Below are 10,658 nucleotides of genomic sequence, written 5' to 3'. Positions count from 1 at the left end.
CTCTCCCACTATCGCAAAATCGGCTTTAGGGCCGTCACTTCTCTCTCTCTCTCTCTCTCTCTCTCTCTCTCTGGTACTAACCACACTGACACACACACACACACACTGTCACACACACACCTTATGTGTTATAGGATTATTTTATTTCCATATCTAATCATATCACTGTTTAGTTTGTAGTTGTAAGTCAGAAGTTTATTAACTGCATTGTATTAATTATTAATTGATATTACTGCATAAATAAACTTTGTTTATATTACAAAGAGAAGTGTTTTGGTTTGTTTTGCATATGCCTGTGTCATGCTGACGGGATGTCAGTGCTCGGATTTTTTCCCGAAAATCGATATTCTTCAGATGTCGATTTTCCTAAGAAAACAATCTAATATTTAGACTGTTTTACTATTTGGTTATTAGTCCCTGATTTCAGGGTGGTGCCCCGTCAATGTTAATCCTTATTAATATTCTATTGATTTTTGATAATTGATAATTATCTTTGATGATTGAATTTGAATGATCAATAAGCTAGTGTTAATTTTAATTAATGTTTCATCGATGTTAACAATTAACGATTATCTTTGATAATTGTTGATTTAAAGGATTTTAAAAAGCTAACATTGATTCTCATCAATGTTCTATTGATTTTAATAATTAATAATTATCTTTGATAATTATTAATTATTGCTAATAACCAAACTTGCTCATAAACGTAGCACACTACATTTACTGGAGCCCCATATGAGGTTTTAATGAGTTAGATTCAATTGATTAATTTAAATATTAATTAATAACTAAAGAAATAATTATTGAATATTTCTGATATTAACACTGATCTAAACAACCAGTAAAGCCCTACAAATATGAGAACATAAGAGCCTATAGTTGCATGGGAGTACAGTTGGATTAACATCTAAAATGTGCAGTCATGTAAAAGTGCAACGTGATCTCAATAGTATTTAGGTATCTGTATGTAAAGTGTGGTTCTACTATTTGGAAAAACCCTGAAATTAACAATATCAATGTACTGACAGCATCTAAAATGTAAAATCTTTTAGATATGAACAACTTTAGAGACATTCAAATGTTTATTAACCCTTTGCTGAGGTTCATTTAGTATGAAAATCAAAGAATTCCAACTATTGTATTTATAATTAATGAGTTTGGTTTAATATGTTTAATGCACGTACGATCCCTTTTTTTAAATTGTTTTTTTTAGACAATGTATTTCAGCCATGACAACTCTCAGAAAGATTTAGCATGTTAATGTGGGTTTTATATCAAGTCAAGTAATTTTTATTTGTATAGCGCTTTTCACAACACACATCATTTCTAAGCAGCTTTACAGAAAATCATGCTTGAACTGAAAATGAAACTGTAATATCTATAGTCTTAGAGTCATCATTGTGCAGTTTGACAAAAATATTACTGTAAATTGTGTATAAAAATAAATAATTAAGTAATTTATTAAATAATAAGTGTATTTAGAACCCCAGTGAGCAAGCCAAAGATGACTGTGGCAAGGAACACAAAACTACACAAGATGTTGGTTAATGGAGAAAAATAACCTTGGGAGAAACCAGGCTCACTGTGGGGGCCAGTTCCCCTCTGGCTAAACAGCATGAATATAATGCCAATATTAGTTTTTGTGTGTATTGCAAGTCATGGTTTAAAATTAGTAAAATAAGTAAGTGTTAAGGGCCAATGTTAAAACAACGAGATTTTGTACGAAATGATAGATTAATGATAATATCTTTGAAGTCCATCCTGGATTAACTGCAGAAGTTCACATAGATGCATTGCCCTTTGTTATTTGGTTGATGTAGGCTTTTGTTGTTCTATGTTTTCCATTTTAAGATTGTAGTCCATCATTAGACCAAGGTGATGCAGGAAGCGATCAGTGAGGTGCTTCGCAGTTTGACTGGCAGCTCATTTCGTTGAGGTCCATCCTGATGTCCAAGGTTCAGGCAGTGGCACATGAAGTATCCCATGTCTTCCCTAGTATCCCAAGTGCATCGTAGTAGACTGAAGTTATGTCTGGCTGGCACAGGCTGCAGTAAGTCGTCATCACTCAGCTTCACGTAGCAGTGGAGTCGGATATCAAGCAGGAACGGAGATGGATCTGGCAGGCTCTGGTAATCTCGGGATATGAATCCCGAGGTTGAGACAGGGAAACAAATAGAATAATATTAGTGTAGATGGCATTCAGTTTATTGCAGAATTATAGAATATGAGAAGTGTTTCCGGTTCCGGCAGACCAAACTAAATCAGCATAACTATAAGTTGATGGATAAACTAGGTGTATGCCTGGCTGAATAGGTGAGTCTTTAGTCTAGTCTTAAACTGAGAGAGTGTGTCTGAGTCCCAAACAGTGTTAGGAGACTATTCCATAGTTTAAGAACCAAATAGGAAAAGGATCTACCTCCTTTTGTGGATTTTAATATTCTAGGTACTATTAACAGGCCAGAATTTTGCGATCATAATGAACGTGATGGAATATAGTGCAATAGAAGGTCACTTAAATAATGTGGAGCTAGACCATTCAAAGCTTTGCACATAGTAATTCTATAATTTAAAATTAATATGGAATTTAACATGTAGCCAATGTAATGACGATAAAATGGAGCAAATATGATCACATGCAGGCGCGGATTGGCCCTTGGAGAACCGGGACTTTTCCCGTGGGCCGGCCGAGAAATGGGGCCGCCGCATTATGCAGAACGCGCCACAAAATGGCACCGTGATATTTTTTGGTTTTTGGTCCAATAATTAGTACCTCTGATTTGTCAGAATTGAGTAGGAGGAAATTTCTGGCCATCCAGTCTTTGATTTCATTGATACACTCTGCTTTGTCGGAATTGAGTAAGAACATTTCTGGCCATCCAATCTTTGATTTCATTGATACACTCTGCTAATTTGGAGAATTGTGAAATTTCGTGGGGTTTCGAAGAAGTATAAAAATGGGTATCATCTGCATAACAGTGGAAACTTATTCCATGATTCCTGATAATGTCTCCCAGGAGAAGCATATATAAGGAGAAAAGCAGAGGCCCTAAAACTGATCCCTGTGGCACTCCATACTTAACTTTTGTTTGATCTGACAATTCCTCGTTCACACAGACAAAGTGGTAGCGGTCTGATAAATAGGACCTAAACCATACTAATGCAAGTCCACAAATGCCAGCATAATTCTCAAGCCTGTCCAAGAGAATGTTGTGATCTATGGTGTCGAAGGCAAGATCTAAAAGCACTAGAAGAGAAATGCAGTTGCCATCAGATGATAAGCACAAGTCATTTGTAACTCTGATAAGAGCAGTTTCTGTACTGTCATGGGGCCTTAATCCTGACTGAAATTGTTCATATATACCATTTCTCTGTAGAAATGAACATAGCTGGGAGGATACTACCTTTTCTAGTATTTTCAACATAAATGGGACATTTGAAATCAATCTATAACTAGCCAATACTCCAGAATCAAGCAGTGGCTTCTTAATAAGTGGTTTGATAAGTGTCATTTTAAAGTTTCTTGAGACATGTCCAAAGGATAGCAAGGAGTTAATAATATTAAGAAGATATTCTGAGATTAAAGGGAACATCTCTTTTAATAGCTTAGTTGGTATTGGCTCTAACATGAATGTTGTTGCTTCTGATGTTTCGTTAAGTTTTGTTTGCACTACATGACCTATGACAGTGAAGGATTGAAGTTGCTCATGAGGAAAATTATGAGACACTGTTTTCTGAGGTGCTGTGGCAGATGATTGCATCATTCCAAAAAGACAAGACTCCAAGAGAGTTTAGAATATTGATAAATGCAAATCCCAATGTGTCATTTTTATTATCTATGTGAATGTTGAAGTCACCATCTATTAAAGCTCTATCCACAGTAACTACTAGATCTGATAGAAAATCTGCAAATTCACCAAGGAAATCAGAATATGGCCCGGGTGATCTATATACTGTAGCAAGGGCAAAAGACAACAGAGATTTTTTATTTATACCTGGCGAGGTCACATTAAACATTATTAGCTAAAAAGACTTAAACTTGTGTCCTGTCCTCTGAGTAACACCAAAAATTCACTGTAACTTGTAGCAACGCCTCCTCCTCGACCCTTCAGGCAAGGCTCATGTTTATAACAATAACCTGGGGTAGTAGACTCATATAATTTAATATATTAATTCGGTTTAAGCCAGGTTTCCGTCAAACAGAGCGCATCCAAACTATAATCTGTCATGATTTCATTTACAGTTAGTGCTTTGGTTGAAAGAGATCTAATGTTTAATAGCCCTACCTTTATATCATGTTTATTTTCTTTTTCTTTTTTTTTTTTTTTTCAAGTTTGACCTCAATACAATTATTTCTAAATGCTTTAGTGAGGGGTTTGTGTTTGGTAGTTCGGGGAACAGACACAGTCTCTATATGATATCTAGGTGATACAGTCTCTATGTGTTGTAGGTTATGTGACGTCTGTGACATCTCAAGGCAGCTTGCAGATGGATGGTTAAGCCATTATGTCAGCTTCCTGACCTGGGCCCCATTTAGTCAAATACTATTACTCTTAAGACTATGAGCCAGATTGCTAGAGAGGAGAGTGGCGCCTTCCCTGGAGGTATGGAGTCCATCTCTCTTTAGCAGGTCAGGTCTATCCTAAAAACTCTTCCAATTGTCTATAAATCGTCCTGGTTACTTTTGTAACCTCCGTTCCCTGATGGAGGGAACGAGACGTTGTGTCGATGTAGTGACACTAGGGGTCGCCCTTGGGAGCCCCAAACACCTCTGATCTTTGAGAAAAGGCCAGTGAGAATTGGCAAGTGGAATTTGCATGCCACTCCCCCGGACATATGGGTATAAAAGGAGCTGGCTCACAACCACTCATTCAGGTTTTGTGCTGAGGAGCCGAGACAGGGTCCCGGCCATTTCAGCGGGTAGTTCAGAGTTGTGGCAGGAGGGACACAACATCTCGTTCCCTCCATCAGGGAATGGAGGTTATGAAAGTAAACAGAACGTTCCCTATCTGTCACTCACTCGACGTTGTGTCGATGTAGTGACACTAGGGGTCCCTACACGAAATGCCACAACTAGCTGAACTGTGTTACATGGACTGGCGGTGCGAGACAGGCAAACCATTGTGTGCCTCGTAGCCAGAGTATCTGGCCACCACGTAACCTCCCCTAATGCTCCTACGATTGTCATACAGTCCCCCGCACCTCAGGGACAAGATGACTGCCCAAAATGGGGACAGGCCGCCCCAGCCGTGGCCTCTTCTCTTATTTTTTTTCCCCAAAAAAGAATAGAAATCGTTCAGCTGGGGGCCATAAATGTCCGCGTTGGGGGGGTGTCCATTCCCAAGGGGAAGACACCAGAGAGACCACATCCTGCCCAAAGGGGAGGCAATTGTGTGGAAATACATCACATGGTCTTACCGAGTCTTGTCAGCAGTGTCGCATGTGGGGAAGTCCCCGTGGTAGGTCCTACCCAGAGGGGACGGAGCTCTACAAACATGGTGACCGGTGGCAGAGGGAAACTCTGTCCAAGGAAGACACGGGTTTGCCAACAGGGAAACCGTCTCACAGAAGATACATCACACGGGGTTACAAACAGGCAACCAGCACATGTGGAGCACCTACCCCAGTACAGGGCCTAATTACACACGTACTGGGCCAGCATCGAGTTTCTCTGTGAACTCACCTGCCACAGGGCTAAGGAGGAAGGACATCCAGGGTCCACGACCTCGTGAACATGGCTGGGGGGTAACAAGAGCACATCTCCCCCTCCAGGAGGGGAAAGGTGCTATACGCAAGCGATACACCCGGCCAGTTGTCCCGCCAACTTACCTGTTCGTACCTGACAACACATGGGATGAACCAGCTCAACCCGGAGATTGAGGAACCTCGCGAAGGTATTGGGTGTTGCCCAGCCTGCTGCTCTACTGATGTCTGCCAAAGAGGCGCCAATAGTCGGGGCCCAGGAGGCCGCCACACTCCTGGTGGAGTGTGCCTGAAGCCCCAAGGGGGGGCGGCACGTCCTGGGCGTGGTATGCAAAAGCGATGGCGTCAATGACCCAGTGGGCGATCCTCTGTTTGGAGGCAACACTCCCATTCTGCTGTCCTCCTAAGCAGACAAAGAGCTACTCAGAGCCTCTAAAGCTCTGCGTGCAATCCAAGTAGATGCGCAAAGCACGCACCGGACACAGCAAAGAAAAGGCTGAGTCTGCCTCCTCCTGGGGCAGCTTTGCTTGCAGGTTCACCACCTGATCCCTAAACGGGGTCGTGGGAACCTTGGGCATATAGCTTGGGCATATAGAGAGTATTCCGGACCGAACTCCAGGCACGTGCACAGTGCTGGAATTATCCACGAGGTTCCTGCTTAGCGTTTTAAACTTAAGTCCGCCTTCATCGATTTGATTGGCGAGCTCATATGACACTGACGAGCGGTGTTAGACTACTGAAAGCACAGTAAAATGTAACTTTTTTAAACCTTTATGTTATTCCTGCAACAGTTTAATGACAATTAGACAGCGGTGCTGGGTGGGGTTGTCTGGCCATATCTGATTATTGGAAGGGACTTGTCCCCCTCACAGTTTATTGTGGTTACAGCCCTGAACATGTGAGGCTAAACATGCCACATGTGAGCGAGCCAATTGGCTAACAGATAACAAGTTCAAAGAACCTATGGCCATAATAACATCTCTGTTTTGTGTAATTTTTAAAGATGATTACAAATCAGTAAATGGGTGAAACTTCTGCCATACAAAGAGTGCATGACTTTACTTAGTCCCATTTTATTTATAAATAGCCTTTAGATTAAAATATTATTTTTTGGACAAAGTTTCTTCAACATTCACTTATAAATGAGAGTCAATTTCATTTTCAACCAGTCATCAGAGGATTCTTTGAGATTTGTATGCCTCTAAAGTTGTACAACAGATTGTTGTATGTATAGGTCTTTACATTTTAGATGCTGTACATGTCAATGTCTATTCAAACACACAAAAATGTACGTACACACTTTACATTTGAATACCTATCAATGTGAATGAGCACCTGAAAAATGTGAACTGAGGAGATAAAGTATTTAATTTCTCAGGCTACTGCAAAGTCTACATTCTAGATATATTAAATAATAAATAAATAAATAAATAAATAAATATTACCTTTGTGCTCAGACTCAGTGGACCAATACCATGTTTATCAGGTTAATATCACCCCCAAACATTATTCACACTTTTCCCTGATAAGATTTTGAATGATAGAGCTGTTGCTGGGGGATCGCAAACATGTTTCTCCAGCTTCCATCCGTCTCCAACTGCAATCCTATGGGTGTATTTTTATCAGCGAGGTAAGAGGTCAGGCCTGGCAATTTGAGCATAAGCCAACAAGAAATGTTCAATCACGTGGCAAATGTTTCCATATCTCGCTGAGTCCTTGAACTCACAAGGTGACTGGTAGTCAAGTTGGTCTAACAGTTCACCCCTCTGAAAAATCATTCATTTTTCAGCGCACTTTCACATCTAATAGAATTTCTTATGACGGTATACATCTACGATGAGCAGAAAGAATCCACAGCTCGCCTCTGAATTTCACCATCCCATTAAGATGAGAAGTCAAACAAAACAAATTATATTCCTTTGGAGTGCCAAGCCACTCTTTTATGGGACACTAGATGTGGTATTTGTCCTTTAATAAATGCCAAGAAAAAATAAATACATAGAGAGCAGAGAGAGCAAACAAATGTTTTAGTGTAACATTTAAGGAGGACTTGCATCAGAGGTGTGACCTCAATCCTGACGACACAAAGCTGCCTTCTGTCAGGCCAGGGAAATGAAAAATGGTTATCACCAGCCCAAGAGACTCTCGAGTCCATTTCAAAGAGGAAACACTAGGCAAATGAAAACTTAATATATATGTTAATGAAAGCAAGCATGTTTTCATCACCAAATAAAACAGCACATGAACTTACACAGAGGTCAATGAACGATTAGTTCACACATCAGAATGACCCGGTCACAGCAGTTCTCGAGTGTAATTTAAGTAATTAACTTAAATTTCACTCTGTTTCTCAAACAAAGTTATCATTTAGTTTCAAAAGACTATAATATAGAATATTGAGTCGTATGGACTACTTCATTGGTGCTTTTTCTGCATAAATTTTCTTTTTGTCATTTTTGAAGCTTGACCTCATGAAAATTAGCTGTGGCAACATTTTTCAGAGGTGAAATGTCCAAAAAGCGAGTCAATTTATTTCTTTTTTTCTTTTTTTTCTTTTTTTTCGACTAATGTGCTCTTCTGGACTTGTACCTTTGCATTGCAAATGCAACTCTCTATCAGTTGAGCTTCCACAAAATTTGATCACACCTGAACAAGCTTTTAAATGTAGTTGGCGATGTAATGCAAACATCAAAATGTATCATCTTACAAGTCATGCTATATGTAAAGTGTTTTGATGTCATAAGACAGTACTGTGTGTGGAACAAACGAATAGTATTTGTTTATAAACTGATTATTTGCCGTTTTACTCATGATTTGTGTGAAAGTGAGTAAAATTGTAAAATAAAGTACAGTTGTTGTGGTAGTGCCTCTAGTGTTCATTTCACCAGGAAAGTGCCTCGATACATACATCAACGCACGTACAACTCCTTTTGCAAAAATGTAGGTATCATAACCTTTATGTTTTTTTATGAGACCAGGTTTGATTTTTGTAGCCATGGTCACTACAAACTGTCACTAAAAAAAAAAAAAAACATGTGAGGATTCTTTTTTGTACCACAGAAGAATGTCAAACAGGTTTAGAGCAACATGAGGGTAAGACGGAATTTCTATTTTTGGTTGAACTATTCCTTTAAAATGTATTGCATTGTTTTACTTCACTTTCACAGTTTAGATTCCTCACCAACGCTGGTGCCATTTGTAAATATTCTGTATTTTTTTGCCCAGAGGACATCCAAAAGTCAAAGCTGTGCTACTTTTGCTGGAGTTCTCGTAATGCCTTTTCTCTTGACTTCCATTTTAGTAAACAAGACAGAGAAAGAGAGAGAGAGAGAATGTGAAAGAGTGTAACATCTCAGAGGTCTGCACAAAACACTCTTGGATGACCTCTGCTGTTTGCTCATGAATAATGGGGACTATTAGTCTCATGGTACAACAGATTCAGAGAAACAGTCATTCTGGTCCAGGCTTCCTGCTACAGCAGACACTGATGTGTTGCCATGTTTTGCATACCTCGCCCTCGCAGACCGTGTGGCTAGCACGGAAGGTTAAGTGGGAAACGGAGGAATAGCTCTATTTGTTACAGTAATGTCCCTTGCGGTAATATTCATTCCCCTCGAGTTGTTGTTTGTGTGGAGTGTATCATTAATTCTTGCCTTTTTTATCCAAATACTGTATATGTATGTAGATGGCTGCTATTCATTCCCCATTACCTCCGCTGTTGCTATTATGGTTCAGTGAAACCTTTTCATGCTGATTTAATCACTGTCGATCACATAAGTAGATCAAGGTTTTATTAGGTCGAATGCATTTCTTAAGGTGCACTTGAAAGATACCCATACGTTTTTTAGGCCTTATGTTCAAAGTCAGCAAACCTTTCATCTAATTTCTCTTTGCTGGTTACTTAATTGTTGTGGGTGAAACTGGTTGCTATGAAGAACATCAGAGATTGATATTCAGCAATTTTTTATTGGCTCTTGTAAGGCAAGTTATGGCTATGAGATTTTGTGTATGTCTTGTAAAAGTCAGTAAAAATAAAGGGATAGATTCACATTCCTTTTATACAATATAGTAACATTATTTATTATCATTAACAAACATTATTGCTTTAAAAAGTAAATGCTTAAAAGAATGTTTCAGGTTTAAATCTATGTAAACACTATTACACTGTTGATAACTAATAACATGCTGTGATTACTACATGGGGAAAAAAACAAAACAAAGCAAAGCAAATAAAAAAGCAAAGCAAAAGAAAAGAAAACAAAAAATGCACTTTACAAAGGAAGTCTGTGGCGCGAGTCTACACTGTTTAGAAATTGTAACCATGTCCACTCAAGGTAACGTCATGGTTACTGGTGTAACCTTCGTTCCCTGATGGAGGGAACGAGACGTTGGTGTCGATGTAGTGACACTAGGGGTCACTCTTGGGAGCCCGAGACACCTCTGGTCTTTGATAAAAGGCCAATGAAAATTGGCGAGTGGTATTTGCATGCCACTCCCTCGAACATACGGGTATAAAAAGAGCTGGTATGCAACCACTCATTCAGGTTTTACGCTGAGGAGCCGATATAAGGTCCGGCCATTTCAGCGGGTAGTTCAGCGTTGTGGCAGGAGGGACCAACGTCTCGTTCCCTCCATCAGGGAACGGAGGTTACACCAGTAACCATGACGTTCCCTATCTGTCACTCACTCAACGTTGGTGTCGATGTAGTGACACTAGGGGTCCCTATACAAAACGCCACAAGGCTGAACTGTGTTACGTGAACTGGCGGTGTGTGGTGGGCAGACTTGCTGTGTGCCTCATAGCCAGCACACCAGGTCGACACGTAACCTCCCCCAACACAGTTATGAGTGTCGAACGGCCCTTTTTGGGGACAAGTCGACTACCCAGAGATAGAGACAGGCTTAACCCAGTCATGGCCTCTTTCCCCTTCTCTTTTTCCACTCCCTAAAAAAGAAGG

The sequence above is a fragment of the Myxocyprinus asiaticus genome, chromosome 15, assembly GCF_019703515.2.
Source record: "Myxocyprinus asiaticus isolate MX2 ecotype Aquarium Trade chromosome 15, UBuf_Myxa_2, whole genome shotgun sequence".
In the NCBI taxonomy this organism is placed as follows: domain Eukaryota; kingdom Metazoa; phylum Chordata; class Actinopteri; order Cypriniformes; family Catostomidae; genus Myxocyprinus; species Myxocyprinus asiaticus.
This window is presented reverse-complemented; position numbering follows the sequence as displayed.